Genomic DNA, 22210 nt, shown 5'->3' with positions numbered 1-22210 from the left:
GATCTAAACAGAGTACCAGAAAGAGCTAACTGAAAAAGCAGGTGAGACATATCAAAGCAAAAATGGCTGAGAATTTTTTTTTTTAATTGACGAAATATACCAGGCCAGGTGCAATAATTCACACCTGTAATCCCAGCACTTTGGGAGCCCAAGGCAGCAGAATCACTTGAGCCTAGGAGACCAGCCTGGTCAACATAGTAAGACCCTCTCCATAAAAAATACAAAAACTAGCCAGGCATGGTGACTTGCACCTATAGTTCCAGCTGTTCGGAAGGCTGAGGTGGGAGTATCACTTGAGTCCAGGTGTCCAAGGCTGCAGTGAGGTAGGATAGCACCACACACTCCAGCCTGGGCGACAGAGCAAGACTCTGTCACAAAAAAAAAAAAGAAACCAACCAACCCTCAGAAAAAGGATAAGAAATAAGAACTCTACATAAATAATTCTTAGTGAAATTGAAGAATAAGAAGAAATAAAGACTTTAAAAAATGGAAGAAAGAGTTCAAATGCTAGAGATTACCTGCAGAGGAACTGCCTTCTACCTTCTACTCACTCTCAATACCAACAATGGAAAAAGAAGATGGGAGGTGCCGTCAGAGGGCTAAGGGAAAAGACCACGGAGCCAGAACTGGACATCAGGCAGAATAACCTTTTAACAACGACAACATAAAAATGCAGGTTGAGTGTTCCTAATCCAAAAATCAGAAATGCTCCAAAATCCAAAATTTTTTAACACCACAAGTAAAAAATTCCACCTTTGACCTCATGTGACAGACCAGAGTCAAAATGCAGGCGTACAACAGTTTATTCAAAGTCCCCAAGAGGAAAGAGCCTTCCTGGCCCCCTTCGCCTGCTGTCATTTAACAGCTGGTATAAGCATTGTGGTGATGCAACTATGCTGCTTCGTTACCCTCCACGTGTTACTTTTTAAATTAACTGAATGCCATACCTCTTACAGTTAAGTACTAATGTGAATAATCCTAAGAAAATGACTGCTTATTGGTAGCATATAAATCCATGTCAGGAACAATACTGATGTCTAGCAAGCACAGACTGTCCACATACATGGCAGAAATGGTGACATATTTGCTTTCTGATGGTTCAATGTATACAAACTTGTTTCATATATGAAATTAAAAATATTGTATAAATTTCCTTCAGACTGGCTAGGCACAGTGGCTCACACCTGTAATCCCAGCACTTTGGGAGGCCAAGGTGGATAGATCATGAGGTCAGGAGACTGAGACCACCCTGGCCAACACAGTGAAACCCCACACCTGCTAAAAATACAAAAATTAACTGGGCATGGTGGCATTCGCCAGTAGTCGCAGTTACTCGGGAGGCTGAGGCAGGAGAACTGCTTGAACTGGGAGGCAGAAGTTGCAGTGAGTCAAGACTGCGCCAAGTCACTCCAGGCCAGGTGACAGAATGAGGCTCCATCTCAAAAAAAAAAAAAAAAGTTGGCCGGGTGCAGTGGCGCACGCCTGTAATCCCAGCACTTCGGGAGGCCAAGGCCAGACATCACAAAGTCATGAGATGGAGACCATCCTGACCAACATGGTGAAACTCTTTCTACACAAAAAATACAAAGTTTAATGAGCTGGGCGTGGTAGCACACACCTGTGGTCCCAGCTACTTGGGAGGCCGAGGCAGGAGAATCACTTGAAACTGGGAGGCTGAGGCTGCAGTGAGCCAAGATCACGCCACTGTACTCTAGCCGGGTGAGAGAGCAAGATTCCCTCTCAAAAAAAAAAAAATTACCTTCAGATCATGTGCATAAGGTATAGTCGACTAGTAATAATAATGCCTAATTTGTGAGATTTCAGGAGCAACAAAAAGAAAATTCGATAATAGAATATAAATTGCAATGGGCATAAAGCGAAGTAGTCCATGGTTCTTACAGGGTAAAGTTATTAATTACCTTTTAGGTTCTAGGTTAAATAGGAAATGTCTAAGACTACCAACAAAAAGAAATGTATAACTTCTCTATCACTTGATGCACATACAGAGAGTAAATAGGAATTTTTTAAAAAGTCCACAATACATAAAGCAAGTAAATAATACGGGGGTGGAGGGGGGAGAGGTGGATCAAGTTAGAAAGTCCAAAATACAGAGTAGAAATAAAACAATTATTTCCATCACAATTATCACAAGGGAACTAACTCATCAGTTTAGAGTCAAATTATAATCCGTAATCTAGCTTTGTGAGGCTTTTATAAGGCATACATAAAACATTAAGGCCGCAAAAAAGCTTGAAAGGAAAAGGGCAGAAAAAGACTTATGAGGCAAACACTGACCAAAAGTCACTTGTCATAGTAACATAACACCTTGACAAAAAATACATAGGTTTTCAGCCTATATATGTACTTTGGTAGAAAATATTCATAGAAACAAAGATCTACAGAATGACAAATTGTACAGAGTCACAACCAAGTTTAAAATTCTTAACTTGGTTGGGCATGGTGGCAGGACTGTCTGAGCACAGGAGTTAATGACCAGCCTAGGCCCAGCCCAGTGGCTGACACCTGTCATCCCAGCACTTTGGGAGGCTGAGGTGAGAAGACCACTGGAGGTCAGGAGTTCAAGACCAAACCGGCCAACACAGTGAAACCCCATCTCTACTAAAAATACAAAAATTAGCTTGCACCGTGACAGGCGCCTGTAATCTCAGCTATTCGGGAGGCTGAGGCAAGAGATTACTTAAAATCAGAAGGCAAAGGTTGCAGTGAGTCGAGATCGCGCCACTGCACTCCAGCCTAGGCAACAGAGCAAAACTGTGTCTCAAAAAAAAAAAAAAAAGATAGCCTGGGCAACATAGTGAGCCTATCTCTACACACACAAAAAAATCTGAATTTACAGATGCGAAGCAAAATCTGGGACTACAAAATCTGACAAATTTCCCATCATAGAAGGTACAGATGCTCCTAAACTTACCATGGGGTTGGTTATGTCCCAGTAAATCAATTGGAAGCTGAAAATTTTATATATATATTTTTTCTTTTCCTTCCTTTTTTTTTTTAGACGTCTCCGCCTGTCCCTCAGGCCGGAGTGCAGTGGCATAATCACAACTCACTGCAGCCTAGACCTCTTGGGCTCATGCAGATCTTACCACCTCAGTCTCCTGAGTAGCTGGGACTCCAGACACATGCTGCTGTACCCAGCTAATTTTTTTATTTTTTGTAAAGATGGGGTCTCCCTATGTTGCACAGACTGGTCTCGAACTCCTGGACTCAAGTGATCGATTCTCCACCTCAGACTCCCAAAGTGTTGGGATAACAGGCATAAGCCACTGCACCTGGATGAAAATGAATTTAATACCCAGATAAACTCATCACAGAGTTAAAAAAGCATAAATTGAGCCATCATGAAGTCCAGATGCTCCTCAACTTACAATGGGGTTATGTTCTAAAAGATCTATCATAAAGTGGAAAAATCCTAAGTTAAACTATTGTTAGTCAGGGACATCCAGTGTTGTGCTCTAATAGCCACGCCTAACCCCACCAACTAACAGGACAACCAGAAAAATCGTTTGAACAGACATGGAAAAGCTTCACTTTAAATTTGGAAATACACATTCTTTTAATTACACAGGGAATAGTGATGAAAAGCTGCACAAACTAGTGCTAGCCTTAACAAATTTCAAGGAATCCAAATTACATTAGAACACATTTTATTAAAAAAAATTTTTTTTTTAAAGAAACAGGGTCTCGCTCTGTCACCCAGACTGGAGTACCATGGTGCAATCATAGCTCACTGCAGCCTCAAACTCCAAGACTCAAGTAATCCTCCCACTTCAACTCAGCCTCCTGAGTAGCTGGGACTATAGGCATGAACCACCACGCTCAACTAATTTAAAAAAAAAAAAAATTGCCAGGCACAGTGACTCTGGCCTGTAATCCAAGCACTTAGGGAGGCCAAGACGGGTGTGTCATCTGAGGCTGGGAGTTCAAGACCAGCCTGACCAAATTGGAGAAACCCCATCTCTACTAAAAATACAAAAAATTAGGCGGGTATGGTGGAGCATGCCTGTAATGCCAGCTACTTGAGAGGCTGAGGCAGGAGAATCGCTTCAAGCTGGGAGGCAGAGGTTGTAGTGAACTGAGATCGCAGCACTGCACTCCAGCCTGGGTGAGACTCCATCTCAAAAAAAAAAAAAAAGTTAAATATTAGAGATTAATTACAAATATGATAGATTCACAAGATAGTGAGTCAGAATTTTATGCCAATATATTTGAAAATACAGACAAGAATAAACCATTTTTTAAACATATAGTACCAAATGTGACTGAGGGAAAAAACAAAGACTTTAATTATCCTATAAATATTAAAACATCCAAATAAGTAATTTTAAAATCTGAGACAGAAAACACCAGGCCCCCATGATTGTACAGGCAAGGCTTACCAAACCTTCAAGGAACAGGTAATTTCCTTTTACACAGACTCTCAAGAGAACAAAAATGAGGAAATACTACAACTTATTTTATTAGACTCGAAGAATCTTGAGAATAAAACTTATCAAGGTTTGATACAAAAAAGGAAAATTACAGGCCAATCTCACCATGAACACGGACACATAAACCCTAAGGCATTAGGTTAAGTTAAAAACGGAAAAACACAGCATTTCCTTTTTGAGAAAAGAGCAAGGACAAAAGATTCAAGTGAACTTTCCTCTAAAGAAGATATACAGGCCGGGCGCGGTGGCTCATGCCTATAATCCCAGCACTTTGGGAGGCTGAGGCGGGTGGATCACGAGGTCAAGAGATCAAGACCATCCTGGTCAACAAGGTGAAACCCCGCACCTACTAAAATTAGAAAAATTAGCTTGGCATGGTGGTGCGCGCCTGTAGTTCCAGCTACTCGGGAGGCTGAGGCAGGAGAACTGCTTGAACCCAGAAGGCGGAGGTTGTGGTGAGCCGAGATGGTGCCACTGCACTCCAGTCTGGGTAACAATAGCGAAACTCCATCTCAAAAAAAAAAAAAAAAAGAAGATATACAAATAGCCAGTAAGATAGAGGCACATGCCTTTAATTCCAACACTTTGAGAGGGCAAGGTGGGTGATTCCCAGAAGCCAGAAGTTTGAGACCAGCCTAGGCAACAAAGCCAAGACTGCTGTCTACAAAAATTTAAAAAATTAGCCAGGTGTGGTGGTGCATGCTTGTAGTCCCAGCTACTTGGGAGGCTGAGGTGAGAGGATCTCTTGAGCCCGGGAGTGTGAAGCTGCAGTGAGCTATGATCATGCCACACTGCATTTCAGCCCGAGGGGCCGGGCAAGACCTTGTCTCAAAAAAAAAAAGGATAATTGATTTTTTAACATGCAAATAGCTAATAAGCTATATAAAAAGACACTGATTGGCATGAGCCATAAGGAAAAGGTAAATCTTCAAAATGTTACCATATTATCCAACAATTTCACTCCTACCTATATGCCAACAGAAATTAAAACATGTCTACCCAAAGACTTCTATGCAAATATTCACAGAACTATTATTCGCATTAGCCAAAAAGTAGAAACCCAGTAATAGACAAAAATAAACAAGCCAGAGTGTTTTTCCTATTCTTTCGATTAACAATCAAGGCAGAATACTTATGTGCCCACACATCAAACATGCAATCAGTTCTGCGGCAGATACAGGCAGGTGTCCTCCGACTCAATCCAACATTGTCTACCTGGAGACAGCTGGATCCCACAAGGGTGCCCTCTACTTCTGATGCCACTGCAAGTTCCAGGTTACTGTAAAACTGTGCTTCCCACCAACCAACTGTAAATGTGGGTTCCCATAAACCACTCCTTGGGTTTGATTAATTTGCTAGAGTGGCTTACAGAATTTAGAGAAACAAGTTTACCAGTTTATTATAAACAGTATTACAAAGTATACGGATGGAGGCCAGGTGTGGTGGCTCATGTCTATAATCCCAGCTCTATGGGAGGTCGAGGCAGGCAGATCACCTGAGGTCAGGAATTCAAGACTAGCCTGGCCAACAAGGTGAAACCTCATTTCTAAAACAAAACAAAACAACCACCAAAAACTATACAGACGGAGAGATGCACAGGGCAAGGTATGGGGGAAGGGGCTGAGACCTTCCATGCCCTCTAGCGGCACACTACCCTCCATGAACCTCCCATGTATTCCAGGAAGTTCCTAGAACCCAGTCCTTCTAGGTTTTTGTGGCAGCGACATTACTTGGGCACAAGTGATTAAATCGCCGGTAGCTAATCAATTCAGCCTTCAGCCCCCTCCTCTCACTGGGGGTGGAACTTTAAGTCCCAACTCTCTAATCATGGCTAGGTCTTTCCAGTGACCAGCCCCCAACCTGAAGCTACCTAGGGTCTGCTAGCCATCAGTCAACTCATTGGCAAACAAAAAGACACTGACCGTTTTGGAGAGTCCAAAGATTTTAGGAGCTGTATGCCCAGAAACCATGCGAAGGATGAAAATCAAATATACATTTCGCAGGAAACAACACAGACTTCCATCAACTGATGAATGGATAAAATATGTGGTATACCCATACAACTGAATACTACTGAGCAACTAAAAAGAATGAAGGACTGATACTGATACATGCTAAAACATGGATGAAACTTGAAAACATGCTAAGTTGAAAGAAGCTTGTCACAAAAGACCACATATTGTATGATTCTATTAATATGAAATGTTCAGAATAGCCCAATAGGTACAAGGTGGTTCTTTTGGCAGTCGTTGAGGGGTGATAAAAATGTTATGAAGTTAGACTGTGGTGATATACCGTTCTGTGAATATACTAAAATCCATTCAGTTGTACACTTCACATTGATCCATTAAATGGTATGTGAATTACCTCTCAATAAATTGTCATTATTAAAAAAAAAAAACCCTGAAATGTAAATTTACACCCACCAAACTGGCAAATATTAAAGACAAACAATACCAAGAGCGGGCAAGGATGCGGGCCAGTGCTGGTAGTAAGGTGAAGAGGTACAATCATTTTGGAAAACAATCTGCACCATCTACTAAAGTTGAAGATGTACTTGTCCCACTATCCTGCAATAATTCTCTATGTGGTTGATACCTTGGAGAAACGTGTCTGCACTTGTTTAAGGCAGCATTCTTTCCTACTAGAAACAATTACATTCTCCAATGGCAGGACAAGGAAAGAAAATGAGACAAATGCAGTCTGCAATATAACAGAGAAATGAAGAGGAATAAACCACGACCACATGCACGACAAACGTCCCCAACTGCACACCTTCCCATCCCGGCTTTCCCACCAGGTCCCACCATCATAATCACTCCCTGGCCCCTCTCTTGCTTTGCTATTTTTGCTTAGGAAAACCACAACTTCAGTTAAATGAAGCACTGCCTACTCTTCTTCCAGGAAAAATGACAAATTGTGCTGTCTTCACTGAAACCCAGGACTGCTATCCTAAGGTAGGCCATTCATTCACACACATTCTTACTTTCCCACAGAATATTCCATGCTTCCTCCTTTCTCCTCACACCCCGCCAGCCCCAACTCCCCCGAATTCTCACTGACTGCTGAAAACTCTTCCATTCCACCAAGAAAAAAAAAAAAGAAGCCAACGTCCACATGCTCCCACTATCCCATCTCCCCTAGCTGTTTGCCCTCCTCCCATTAGGGAGGAGCTCACGAATGCCAACTCCCCACATGGGCAACCACCTATTTCCTGCTGCCTTCCCAAGAATGTGGCTCTAGCAAGGGTCACCTCTCCTAATTCATCACGTCATTCATCTGCTAGAGAATTTTTTTTTTTTTTTGAGATGGAGTTTCGCTGTTGTTACCCAGACTGGAGTGCAATGGCACCATCTCGGCTCACCGCAACCTCCTCCTTCTGGGTTCAAGCAATTCTCCTGCCTCAGCCTCCTGAGTAGCTGGAACTACAGGTGCGCACCACCATGCCCAGCTAATTTTTGTATTTTTAGTAGGTACGGGGTTTCGTCTTGTTGACCAGGATGGTCTCAATCTCTTGACCTCGTGATCCACCCACCTCGGCCTCCCAAAGTGCTGAGATTATAGGCGTGAGCCACTGCGCCCGGCCCCGCTAGAGAATTATTTCACCAACACTGCAAAAATGCTGTGGTTTCTCTCCCATCTCAACACCACCTCAGGATCCCAAATCTCCCTTCATCACCGTGGCGAATCCCATGATGGAGCCCTCTCTCCTTGCCTTCCTCTTCTCTCAATCCTTGTGAATGCTCCCTTCCAGGCTTTTCCTGCACCACCATGTAGGAACAGCTCTCATCAAGATCATCTATGAATTCCACGCTGCCAAAGTCATGGGACCAGTCTTGGCCCTCATCTCAGGTGACCTTACAGCAGCAGCCCTGGCAGAGGTTCCCACTCCATCCTCCATGACAGCATTTTCCCAAGGCTCAAAGTTGCTCCTTCCACCCTCCAGGCTGCCATAGAGGTTCATTCCTTCGGTGCTCGCACTTAACCTGGGGACTGTTAAGTGCCACCTTAACGCTGAAGACTCTCATTTCTATCTGCAACCTGGATCTCTCCCTTGAGCTCCAAACACCCCAATCCAACACATCTCCAATCTGCTCTCTAAAAGCTTCACAAACTGAACATGTGCAAAACCCAACTCCTGCTCTTACTTCCACAACCTGATCTTCCCGTTGTCTTCCCTTTCCTTAAACATGGCAACTCTCAGCAGCAGCAAAATCTCTGGTATCATCCTCTACTCCTCTCTCACACCCACTCCAATCTGCCAGCAAATCCTGTCTGCTCTTGCTTTTCAAGAAGGATCCAGAAGCAAACCTCTTCTTACTCCCACCCCTGCTCCCCTTCAGTCCCAGCTGCCATCACTGCTCCCCTGGATCACTGCCAGAGCCTCCAGCCTCCCTCCAGCAGCAAAGGACAGTTACTCTTAACACAGCTTCTGGGGAACCTTTAGAAACCAGATCATGCCACACTTCTGCTCAAAACACCAAGTGACTTACCCGTCTCACTCAGAGAAAAAGATAAAATCTTAACAATGGCCAGTGTGACCTATCCTTCCTTCCCCATTTCCCCCATCCATCTGGCCTACTCTCCTACTGCCCTCCCTTAGGCTCCCTGCTCCAGCCACACTGGCCTCTGCTGCCCTCCAACACAGCAGGCCCACCTCCTACTTAGCACTTTGTCCTGATGATCCTCCACCTATAATGATGCCCCTACCCGACTCCCACCCACAGCCTTGCGGCTGGATCCCTCCACTCCGGCTGACCACTGCATCTCAAGCTGCAGACAAGCAGCAACCCCCCACCTCCCACCTCCCAAGTTTACTTTTCTCCATTAGTATTACCATATGGCTACTCTATTTTCCATTTATCTGTTAATTGTCTTTCCCCTACCAAACTGTAAGCTTCATGAGAGCAGGGACTTTTTATCCGCTTTCCTTACTGTTAACATGCCCAGCACTAGAACAGTGTCTAGGACGGGTAAGTACTCAAATATCTGAATGGATCACAAAAACAATGCTGCCTGGGGACAAAAAAAGAACAAAATGATTCCATTTACATCCTTTAAAGGCATGCAAAAATAAGGATACATTCATAGGTCTGCACACCATAAAGTCAAGCACAAAAATGATACATGCGAGGTACTCGCCTTGGGGAGGTCACAAACAGGGAAATGGTCAGAGGAGGACACAGGGAGCCAAAGGTATGGCAACGTTCTATTTCCTAAGCTGGTTAGTGGATACACAATTGTCAGTTTTAATGTTTAATAATATCTGGACACATGCTGCTATACACTCTTTGAATACATAGTCCAATTACAAGTTAAAATGAAAAACAGCCCAGGCGCAGTCGCTCACACCTGTCATCCCAGCACTTTGGGAGGCCAAGGGAGGTGGATCACAGAGTCAGGAGATCGAGACCATCCTGGCTGATGCAGTGAAATCCCATCTCTACTAAATATACAAAAAAATAGCCAGGCACGGTGGAACACGCCTATAGTCCCAGCTACTCAGGAGGCTGAGGCAGGAGAATTGCTTGAACCCAGGAGGCAGAGATTGTAGTGAGCCAATATTGCACCACTACACTCCAACCTGGGTAACAGAGTGACACTCCGTCTCAAAATAAATAAATTTTTAAAAATTAAAAAATAAATAAAAACAGATTAGAGGCCAGGCATGATAGCTTTCGCCTGTAATCTCAGCACTTTGGGAGAACAAGGTGGGAGGACCGCTTGAGCCCAGGAGTTCAAGACCAGCCTGGGCAACATAAGGAGCTCTTGTCTCTACAAAAAAAAAAAAATTAGCTGGGTATGGTGACATGTGCCTACAGTCGCAGCTACTTGGGGCTGAGGTGAGAAGACCGCTTCAGCCTCAAGTAGCTACCTGAGGTTGCTCAAGGCTGCAGTGAGCTACACTGCGCTCCAGCGTGGCACTCTATCTCAAAAAAATAACCCAAAACAAAACAGATTAGAGCAGGCACTGACAAACTACAACCCACAGGCCAAATCCAGCACTCTGTCTGCTCTTCTAAGTAAAGTTCTACTGGAAGACAGCCACCTTCATTTGTTTACAGATTGGCTATGGCTGCTTTCACACTACAAAAGCAGAGTTGAGTTCTTGCAGACACCGTTTAGCCTGGAATGCCTAAAATATGTACTAATTGGCCCTTTACAGAAAACGTTTGCAGACCCTCAATAGAGTTGTCTGGTTATAATGTAGAATTTAAATGCAAAATCAAAAAGACCCAATCATCTGTTAACATATATTGATCTTTCAAGGCATATGTGATTATCCATACATGTTGAAAAAACATGGTTCTGGCCGGGCACAGTGGCCCACGCCTGTAATCCCAGCACTTTGGGAGGCCAAGGCAGGCAGATCGCCTGAGGTCAGGAGTTCAAGACCAGCCTGACCAATATGCAGAAACCCCGTCTCTACTAAAAATACAAAATTAGCCAGCATAATGGCATGCACCTGTAATCCCAGCTACTCGGGAAGCTGAAGCAGGACAATCAATCACTTGAACTCTGGAGGAGGAGCGTGCAGTGAGCCGAGATTGCACCACTGCACTCCAACCTGGGCAACAAGAGCAAAACTCTGTCTCAAAAAAAAAATGGTTCTATATAAAATGTAAGACTCCATAGCAAACAAATTACAGTACAATGTCCTGATAAACTTTAAAGATGTTTTAGAGAGCAAACTGCAAATCTCAAATTGACGAGCTTTACTCCACCTGCAGAAATTATGTTTGAATGTACATAAATGTGAGTATAAATATTATCACATTTATGTACATTAAAACTTACATAGCATCTTCCAAGTGTGAAGGAATAAAATGTGCATATATACACTAACTGTAACCTCCCGGCCAGCGAAACCACCATCACCCTTGTACTTCCCAGAGCAGCTAGTTAGACCTCAAAGTCTCTCTGTGATCCCATAATACTCCATTTCTCTCCTTGAGATCATTCACTGCACCTTGGAGTTGTTTCTGTACTTTTGTTACCGAAGACTATACCTATGATAGGTGCCAAATGCAGAGCTGTTGAGTCTACTTAAGTGTGTAATAACAAGAAGTCCACGGTAAAAATCGGGGCTGTCATTCAAAGAGTTTTGTTTAATCAGAAGGAGCAGGGTTTCATTTGCAGAAAACAGAGGCAGATGAGATCTGTCCATCTTCGAAAGACAACAGAAACCCTGTGTAACTCAATGTCAACACAAGAGAACCAGGAGACACTGTCCCCTCATCTACCACACAGTGACAAAAAACTGACCCACACTACCACTGAAAATAAAATTCTAGACGTTAACCATTTATTCTGAATTCTCAGTAAAATCCAGCTGTGATGTCGCTCTTGAAACAAACAGCACTTAAAGCTGTGGTCTGCTGGGTCCACCGCAACCCTAGGGAATCACCAGGGCTGAGACTTCTCTGCTGGGTCAATTTTTCTATAAGAATCAGTGACCTCTAAGTTTTGTTCCAGTCCAAAACCATGATTCTCATGAAAGGAAGCCCCAGTCAATCATCAAGACTAGTCAATGTTCCTCCTGCCATGCCTCATCTGAAGACCAAAGTCCAACCAATCTGACCAGCCAACCACGGACATGCCTTAGTGGGCAGTTAACTGCCCTGATTAGGGTCTCGGTGTGACATGTGCTCTCAGTCAAGCTCTCTTAAAGTGTGTCTCTGCCACCAGAATTTTTGTTCAGATTTACAAGCAAGTACAGGAAACCAAGGCTCCAATCAATGGTCCCACACAGCTTTCTCAGGTCTGCCTGACTCAACAACAGTCTGCAGCCTTTTTAGTCCTGCTCTCTAATATTTCTAAAAACAATCTTTCATTTATCTTTTCTTGGGCCATCAGATTTCATGGTGGTCAATCTCTGGAGAATTAAACCAGTTCAAGTCAATATATATTTCCACTCTAAGAAATTCTGGGGTTGCAGTGGCTCACACCTGTAATCCCAGCACTTTGGGAGGCTGAGGCGGGCGGATCATCAGGTCAGGAGTTTGAGAGCAGACTGGGCAACATGGTGAAACCCCCATCTCTACTAAAAATACAAAAGTTAGTCGGGCGTGGTAGTGGGCGATAGTCCCAGCTACTCAGGAGGCTGAGGCAGGAGAATCACTTGAACCTGGGAGACGGAGGTTGCAGTGAGCCAAGATCGTGCTACTGTACTCCAGCCTGGGCAACAGAGCAAGCCTTCGTCTCAAAAAAAAGAAAAAAGGAATTCTGGAACTAATAATCCCCTGGTTTTCCCCAGAGTTGCTGTGAAGTACAAAATCAGAACCTCCTTATATCCATAAGAAGATGTTCAAAACCTACTGAACTTTAATTGTATAAATTCAGTCAACTGTATAGTCTTCACTAATGCATCTAAAACAGGTCAACACTAGCCGGCTGTAACTGAGAAGGAGTAAACAGCCTCTCTTCAGGGTAAAGCCAGCTCTCTGCCCAGTCTGTGACATGAAAATGTCCTAGCAGGACAGAGGTAAGAAACCTTCTCACACACTGCCAGATGCCCTTGTACTTGCTTCTTCACCATGTAGCCAATCCGCCTGCTTTCCAGATGTCAGTCTGCAATCTTTTAAAACCTGAAATAAACTGAGTATTGATCTGACTAGCAACTATCTCCCGCCTCATAAAGAAAACTAAAGGGGATGGCCAAGAGGAAAAAAGGAGGCTTCCATGACAAATAAATCTAGGCCAAAAAACAACTCTCCAATCAACCTAGATCCATAGCACAGCAGGAAAAAAACCCATTCCCACTTGAAGCACCATCCATTTCAAGAATGCTGAAGATGTTTTGCAAAAACCTGTATCAAGCTTCAGATGGGTCTGGAACCAGAGTCAGTGTTTGAAGTTTGGTCAATGGATACTAGGTATGGAGCTATAAACACCTATCTGTCATTCAAAACAGCTGCAGTATGAGAAGAATGGCACTGCTTTTTAAGACTCCTTAAACTAAGGAAGCAAGTGGAAGCAATCATTTCTTATAAATGAGTAACAAAGTGTAACTATTTTATTCTTTTGCAAAACTTCTGGCAATCTCAACCACCCAAAATTTAACCAAATCACCAACTAACCAGCAAACAGAAGCTCTTTCCTCCCAGGCCCCATGTACACCATGTGCCATTCTGTACAGCTTTGCTGTCTCTTGTCATTGTTTGCCTCTCCCTCTAGACCACAGGTCCTTAAGCACCTGTTCATTAGTGAATCCCTAATCCAGTTCCTAGCAGAGTAAGGACTCAATTAATGTATTTGCTGCTCAAATAAATGAGTATTACTATTAGATGGGGTCGCTGGTAGTTCTCAACATAGCCACAAGCCGAATTTCAGGATGAATAGAAATCCAGATATTAACATCTAGTTGTTAAAAAATGTGTAGTTTCCCTAATATTTTTCCATTCAGAAAACTAGATAACCTAAATTTTAAGATGAGCAATGAAGACCTGCACTTCTCTCTCTACTACTGCATCTCATCTCCCCAGGAGTAAAGAACACTTCCCCATCAGGGTCAGAGTCTAGGGCACAGAAGAGTCCAACTTACCAGTGGGCAGGATCACTGTGTTAAAAGGTTGAGCATACCGTATACCTGTCTCCTGCCCTCAAAGGGTCGAACTGGTAATGGGATCCAGGTCTAATTCTCTAGGAATAGGGCTTTATTGAAACAAAACAAAAAAGCTCAGCACAGTATGGCTCACGTCTGTAATCCTAGCCCTTTGGGTGGCTGAAGCAGGCAGATCAATTGAGGTCAGGAGTTCAGACCAGCCCCGCCAACATGGTGAAACCCGGTCTCTACTGAAAATACAAAAATTAGCTGGCGTGGTGGCACACACACATGTAGTCCCAGGTACTCAGGAGGCTGAGGCAGGAGAATCGCTTGAACCCAGGAGGCGGAGGCTGCAATGAGCCAAGATGGCGCCACTGCACTCCAGCCTGGGCCACACAGTAAGTCTGACTCAAAAACAAAAACGAAACATAATTTTAAAAAAATTGAAGGCCGGGTGCGGTGGCTCACGCCTATAATCCCAGCACTTTGGGAGGCCGAGGTGGGTGGATCACGAGGTCAAGAGATCGAGACCATCCTGGTCAACAAGGTGAAACCCCGTCTCTACTAAAAATACAAAAATTAGCTGGGCATGGTGGTGCACGCCTGTAGTTCCAGCTACTTGGGAGGCTGAGGCAGGAGAACTGCTTGAACCCAAAAGGCGGAGGTTGCGGTGAGCCGAGATCATGCCATTGCACTCCAGTCTGGGTAACAAGAGCGAAACTCCATCTCAAAAAAAAAAAGTTGAAACTGGCATCTAAAAACAGACCTGACCGCTGACTGACAAGAGAGTAAAAGACACAAAACTCAAAGATTACAGTAGTGCAAGATGATTCAGCACAGAAGCAAACTCTAAATACCTAAGAATTTTTTTGAGTTTCACAGCACAATATGGTAATGTATTCTCATGAGGTTAAGAAAACAAATACGTCCTAAGATGTTTTATGAAATCGAATTTATTTAACGGTGCTTCTAAAGTTCAGTCTTCAGGCACCTGAAAAATGATGTAAGTAAGTATACCATCTCTCCCCACTACTAAATAATCTCCGACTCAGGATCTAGGCACTGCAAAGAGCAAGTTCACAGATCGCCCAAAGGAAACCTTAACTCACAAACAGTCTGTAAATCTGTGGTCTACAACAGCGGTTCCAAGATCCAGCTGCACTTCAGCATTGTTTGGGAAGCCTTTTTAAAAAAGATTCTCAATCCCACCACCAACTTCCAGAGCTGGAGTGCCACAACCATGGTCTTGAAGAATCTCTAATTATTCTAATGCAGGCCAGTCACATCTATCTAGCACAGGATTTCTCAACCTTGGCAGTGCTGCTATTTGGAACTGGGTAACTTTGTTGGTGGGCGAGGCGGCCCTGCTGGACACTGCAGGGTATTTAGCAGCGTCCTTGGTCCTACCCTCTAGAAGCACACTGCCCACTCCCAAAGGTGTGGCAAGCAAAAATGTTTCCTGGGATGTGGGGGGAAATCACCCCAATTCAGAACCCCTGATGTAGAGCAAACCAAAAACAATTATTTAAAGTTAAGAAAGGAAAAAAATATGAACGCTGTTTAAGCCAAGAGGCCAGGTCTTTTTTTCAGTACAGCCTTAGAAAAAGTAGCTAACACTACTCAGCCCATGTCGGGGTGCAGATCATGACTTCTGAGGACCAAGTCAATGCTGAGTTTTAGTTGAGCACATGGAGCAGCTTTATTTTCACTAACATTTACCCTTATTTAGTAAAATAGTGTATAATTTTAGACCAACACACACACACACAGAGCACACAGGCTGCCTCTCAAATACTGAAAATATATAGAACTCAAAGATGAAAATTATCATAGAAACAAAGTGAATACCGATCGTGACCCTTGTTTTAAGGAGACATTTATTTGTAATAAGCGCACTATCTCTATGCCAAATAGATGCAAAATCTTTTTTTTTTTTTTTTTGAGATGGAGTCTCGCTCTATCTCCCAAGCTGGAGTACAGTGGTGCAATCTGGGCTCACTGCAACCTCCGCCTCCCAGGTTCAAATGATTCTCCTGCCTCAGCCTCCGAGTAGTTCGGATTATAGCTGCACATCACAATGCCCAGCTAATTTTTGTATTTTTGGTAGAGACAGGGTTTCACCATGTTGGCTTGGCTGGTCTCAAACTCCTGACCTTAGGTGATCTGCCCACCTTGACCTCCCAAAGTGACGGGTTAACAGGCATGAGCCACTGTGCCTGGCCAAAGCCTTATCTTACAAACTAAGCAACCTCATGCTGTCAATGCTACTTCTATTCATTTTCTGCCCAGCTATAGTCTGATTCTCAAATTCTCAATTAGCTCACTGAAACTAGCACTTTTTTGTTTCCTTTGCTTTGCTATACTTTACACAGAAGCTAGACTTCTAAACCCAAAACAATCTTCTTCCTATCCTTGAGTAAGCTCCGCCAGCAAGACACTCACCTCTACCTAAGACTGAGTCCATCAAAACACATGTATCCCCAATACAGCAAAGCAATCCCAGGGAAACACAGCAGTACCAGCTGAAGGGCACGCACGGTTCTGAGTGCCACGGAGAAGAGCACCAGGCAAGTGTTAAAGAACTGAGTTCATTTCCGACCGAGTGGATGCATTTTGTTCGATGATCCAGACTCCTTGACCAGACACGCTGAAATGGAGAATACCTTCCAAAGCACCCCACCAGGATAACAGCTATTTCCCAAACTACCTCCGCTGCAGAATACTAGAATTCACAGTACCCTTACAGTCTTCAGTGACAACCAGGAGTACACTAAGAAAACCTGATTATTACTCATTTGGGGGGCAGTCACCCAGAAACTAATAGGCGAAAGCACCTGAGGAACAGAGGCCAACTGAAGCTTGTGATGGGCTTTTCTGTTTAACCACCTCTTTAAACATTCTGAGGTGCTACTACTCCAGTAATTAATGACTTAAGGAATGAATGTTCAAAACCCTGTCCTGAAAATATTGTAAGAACTTCTAGTTTACTTTTTCAGCCCAACTGATCCCACCCAATTTTTTTTTTTTTTTTTTTTTTTTTTTTGAGACGGAGTCTCGCTCTGTCACCAGGCTGGAACGCAGTGGCACAATCTCGGCTCACTGTAACCTCCCCGTCCTGGGTTCAACGATTCTCGTGCCTCAGCCTCCCGAGTAGCTTAGACTACAGGCGCACGCCACCACACCCAGCTAGTATTTGTATTTTTAGTAGAGAAGAGGTTTCACCATGTTGGCCAGAATGGTCTCCATCGCTTGACCTCGTGATCTGCCTGCCTCCGCCTCTCAAAATGCTAGGATTACAGGCGTGAGCCATCGCACCCGGTCCAGCCCAAATGACTCTTACACAGAGCTTTCTAAAGACAGTTACCAAGAGTCAAGGCTTAAACGCTCATCTGATGTCCCAATAGTACCTAAACATTTAAAGACCACATTTAAATTAATAATAATAGCCATTAATTAGCCTAACTACTAATCAGCCGCCGAGATGATTCTCTGTGCCAGGCACGGTTCTTCTAGCTGCTTTACATGTATTAAGGCATCTGTCCTGACAAACTTATGGCTGAGACATTTATTATTATTCCCATACTACAGAGAGAAAAAAAAAAAGAAAGGCTGGGTAACTTGTTCAAGGTCACAGAGCTAAAAAGTGGTCAGGCCAAGACCTGACTCCACTCCACAGTGAGGAAAACGCAACCGCCACCTCTAACTGGGTCTCACACCCTTGCTACTTGAGGCACATTTCGATGGCTGGAAATCTGGAGTCTCTTTCCCCCTTGAAGCCTAGCTGCAACATGACCTTGAGGACAAAATCAAAATAAACGTCCCATTCATAAAGTAGGACACCACCCTGTCAACAGGTGCCGCGAGAATGAAAGGGAACGCCTAGCAAGCACCCCCTCCCATAATAGCAAAACAGACCCAAAGCCCCACAGAGAAAACGTTAAGTACCAGGAAACTGACATTTAAGTCACGCGGTTGAAACGTCAGGGCAACGGAGGTGCATCCAAAGACCCATCCCGTTCGCCTAAAGTCCAAATTGTGATCACAGCCAGCAGGACCTCAACAGGAAGGACCTCCAAGTCAACAGCGAATGGGCTTCTTTAAGAGGGAGGGACTTCAAGTCACAAGCAGGACCACCCCCCTGGCTCAAATACACAAGGGAGGCATTCGAGACTGTCCACAGCCCAGCCACCGCGCTGGAGTCAAAAAGCCTCCGGGAAGGGCACTGGGTGCCTCGGAACTGGCTGCTGTGGATCCCGATGACTCTGCGGCGAATTAGCAGAAACCCACAAAACTTGTTTCCCGGAGAGCAGAGTCCAACAATAGCCTTCGCGACTCTTGACGGCGAGTTACTGCCTCAACTTGACGCGCTCCCCACGGCCCCCGGGAGGAGTTGTCCGGGAGCCCGCGGCCGGGATGCCCAGCGGGAGCGGAAACCGGACGCGGGCCGGGCGGTGGGCGACGCAGCGGGCCGCGGCGGGCGGGCAGGCTGGAGCCAGAGCTGGGTTAGGGGCGCGCCTCGCCCGTCCGCCAGCTCGCCGCGTAAGGCCGCGAACGTCAACGCAGCGCAAAGTTCGCCGCCTCGGTCGCGTCCCGTCCTCGGCGCCTGGCCCGCCGGGGCCCCAGGCTGACAGGAGCGGGCGGGGAGCCGCCGGGAAGGACTCGGAGCCGCGCCTCCCAGGCCCGCGGAGCGGCGAATTCCGGGGGGGGAGGGGAGAGGGGCCGGGACGCTCCCTCCCCGCGCCGCCGAGGCCCAGGAGGAGAGGCCCCGCGCCTGCCCGCGAGCCACGCGCACCCACCGCCAAGGCCTGCTCCGCCGCCTCCCCCACCCCTATTACCTGGAGGTGCCCACGACCCGCCGCTAGTTGCGCTCAGGCGGGAAACGCGCACACCGACACCATCAGCGAAGCGCCCAAAATGGCGGACGTATCAAGCAGGCCTTGAGTTCCCCCCGCCCTCCCTCTGGCCGCCTCGCAGCCAATCGCAGCCCTGCCCCCGCCCCTAGCTCCAGGCTCGTTGGCCTTTCTCTCCCGCCCCCTACCACCTATTGGATCGCCTAGCGGCTCCCTGGAATCCATTCCGATTGGCTCGCAACCCTCGTCAGTCAAGCTCGAGGGGCGCATTCTTTTCCCATGGACTTGACGGATCCGGAACCTCTAGGACCCCGGAGCCGGAGAAACAAATCAGAAACCGAGAGAAACCTGGCTGGGTCCCCCTACGCTGTAGCAACAGCAGGGCCTCCACTTGACGGACGCTTCGGACCACCAATCCGAGTGGCCAATGCTTTTTAAAACTAAATGGAGCCAAACCAATCATGGCCGTGGAGCCGGAGCCGCGAGGGAGCCAATGGGGTGGCGAGCTGGCCGGACGGGGCGGAGGCGACGGGGACACCGGTAATGATGTGAGCCACAATGCGCGACGGCTGCGGAAGCCTAGCCGGGCCCTGGTGTTAGCTTAAGCCGCGAAGCGTTCGCTCCGCATGTGAGTGGTAGTAAGATCGATACCCGCATTGTCGACAGCGACATTTTATCAGGGGGCTCTCCTGTCTCGCCCTCTTTACTCGAAAGAGGTGGCTGTGCTGGAAGCGAGGTCAAGGTGAGGGGTCGCCGAATTTCCCTATCGTGACCTATCGCCAGGACAGCTGCGGAAAGGATTTTAAAAAGAACTTAAGGATTTTGTTTTGTTTGAGAAGGAGTTTCCCTGTGGTCGCCCAGGCTGGAGTGCAGTGGCGCAATCTCGACTCACTGCAACCTGCGTCTCCCGGGTTCAGGAAATTCTCCTGTCTCGGCCTCCCGGGTAGCTGGGATTACAGGCGCGCCACCATCCCTGGCTAACTTTTGTACTTATAATAGAGTCGGGGTTTAGCCTTGTTGGCCAGGCTGGTCTGATCTCGAACTCCAGACCTAAGGTGATCCGCCCACCTCAGCCTCCCAAAGTGCAGGGATTACAGGCGTCAGCCACTGTGCCCGGCCTGGGGTCCTCTTTTGAGACAAGGTCTTGCTCTTGCCCAGGCTTGAGTGCAGTGGCACGATCGTGACTCACTGCAGCCTCCACCTCCTGGGCTCAAGCGATCCTCCCACCTCAGTCTGCGGAGTAACTGGGACCACAGGCACGCACCACTAGGCCCCGCTAATTTTTAAATTTTTTTGTAGAGTCAGGGTTTCCCTGTGCACAAGAGCTTCTAAATGCTCGCCCGGCTCTCCGTCCCCCGCCATCTTGGTGCTTCCTAGGGAGGACCGAGGTCCCGGAAGTCAGGACCCCTGTCCCAAGACTCGGCCTGGGAAAACAAGACAGCTCATGGATAGGCCCCATGCTAATAACCATCCTTATTCCAAAATGGATTCAAGACGCCTCTAGAGTCCCATGAAAATCCACACAAGGGCCGGGCGCAGTGGCTCACGCCTGTAATCCCAGCAGTTTGCGAGGCCAAACCGGGCACCCGAGGTCAGGATTTCAAGACCAGCCCGGCCAAGAAGGCGAAACAAGTTCTCAACTAAAAATACAAAAATTAGCCGGGCGTGGTGGTGAACGCCTGTAATCCCAGCTACTCTCGAGGTTGAGGAAAGAGAATCGCTTGAACCTAGGAGGCAGAGGTTGCAGTCAGTCGGGATGGCGCCATTGCACTCCAGCCTGGGCAACAAGACCGAAACAACAGTCTCAAAAAAAAAAAAACACCCCCACACACACAAAACAACTATTTACATGACATTTACATTGTATGGCGGTATAAGTAATCTAAAGTATATAGGAGGTGGTTGAGTGCAATGGCTCACGCCTATAATTCCAGCACTTTGGGAGGCCAAGGTGGCAGGATCGGTTGAGGCAGGGAGTTCAAGACCTACCTAAGCAAAATGATGAGACCACCACCCCATCTCTGTGGGAAAAAAAAAATTAGCCTGACATGGTGGCACACACCTGTGGTCCCAGCTACCTGGGAGGTGGAAGGGTCACTTGAGCCCAGGATTTTGAGGCTGCAGTAAGCCATGATTATGCCACTGCACTCCAGCCTGGGCAACTTAGTGAGACCCTGTCTCATTGAAGAGCAAAAAAAAAAAAAAAAAAGAAGGCATGCTGCCATGGCTCCCGCCTGTAATTCTAGCACTTTGGGAGGCAGAGGTGGGCGGACACGTGAAATTAGGAGTTCAGTATCAGCCTGACCAACATGGAGAATCCCCATCTCTACTAAAAATACAAAATTAGCTGGGCATGGTGGCGTGCACCTGTAATCCCATCTACTCAGGAGGCTGAAGCAGGAGAATCATTTGAACCCAAGAGGCAGAGGTTGCAGTGAGCCAAGGTCACCGCAAGCAGTGGCAAGCAGGCCCGGGCAATCTCAGATCTGGGCAAGAGCACGGGAAGCAGGTCCAGAAGGAGTCATGGAGGCAGGGGAACCTGGGTTTATGCTCAGACCATGGGAGCCAAGGCCATTGCACTCCAGCCTGTGCAACTAGACTGAAACTCCAACTCAAAAAAAAAAAATAAGTAGGAGAATGTGTGTAGGTTACATGCAAATACAGCCCTATGCCATGTAACAATGTTTCTGTCAGTAGACCGCATGTAAGACAGTGGTCTCAGAAGTTTTTTGTTTTTTGTTTTTGAGAGAGTCTTACTCTGTTGCCAGGAACCAGGCAGGAGTGCAGTGGCACAATCTTGGCTCAGTGCAACCTCTGCCTCCCGAGTTCAAGCAATTCTGCTACCTCAGCCTCGGGGGTAGCTGGGGATACACGTGCACACCACCAAGCCCAGCTAATTTTTGTATTTTTAGTAGAGACGGGGTTTTGCCATGTTGGCCACGATGGTCTCGATCTCTTGACCTTGTGATCCACCCGCCTCAGCCTCCCAAAGTGCTGGGATTACAGGCTTGAGCCACCGCGCCCGGCCAGAAGATAATACTGTTAGTTGCACTGGACCTTTTTTTTTTCTTTTTGAGACGGAATCTCCGTCTGTCTGTTGCCCAGGCTGTAGTGCAATGGCGCCATCTCAGCTCACGGCAACCTTTGCCTCCTGGGTTCCAGCCTTTCTCCCTGCCTCGGCCTCCCGAGTAGCTGGGATTACAGGCACATGCCACCACACCCCGCTAATTTTTGTATTTTTAGTAGAGACGGGGTTTTGCCATGTTGGTCAAGCTGTTCTTGAACTCCTGACCTCAGGTGATCTGCCCACCTCGGCCTCTCAAAGTGCTGGGATTACAGGCGTGAGCCACTGCACCTGGCCG

At 46.3% G+C, this 22210-nt stretch overlaps 1 protein-coding gene across 50 annotated transcripts in view; it reads right to left on the bottom strand.

Annotated features, from left to right (window-relative positions):
• The window catches only part of PPP6R3 (protein phosphatase 6 regulatory subunit 3), a 146649-nt gene extending 127740 nt beyond the window's left edge, over window positions 1-18909 (bottom strand). For 46 of the 50 annotated variants that reach the window (XM_078341606.1, XM_078341632.1, XM_078341619.1 and 43 more), the window contains exon 1: window positions 18834-18909. The gene's annotated coding sequence lies outside the window, so the exon portion shown is untranslated. Of the gene's footprint in view, window positions 1-17955 lie in introns of all 50 variants that reach the window. The other 4 variants (XM_078341607.1, XM_078341620.1, XM_078341610.1 and 1 more) reach the window with 1 other exon arrangement.
• Window positions 18910-22210: the final 3301 nt, after the last annotated feature.

Source organism: Callithrix jacchus, chromosome 10 (assembly GCF_049354715.1).
Source record: "Callithrix jacchus isolate 240 chromosome 10, calJac240_pri, whole genome shotgun sequence".
In the NCBI taxonomy this organism is placed as follows: domain Eukaryota; kingdom Metazoa; phylum Chordata; class Mammalia; order Primates; family Cebidae; genus Callithrix; species Callithrix jacchus.
The sequence above is the reverse complement of the archived record's forward strand: the minus strand, read 5'-3'. Positions and strand labels throughout refer to the sequence as shown.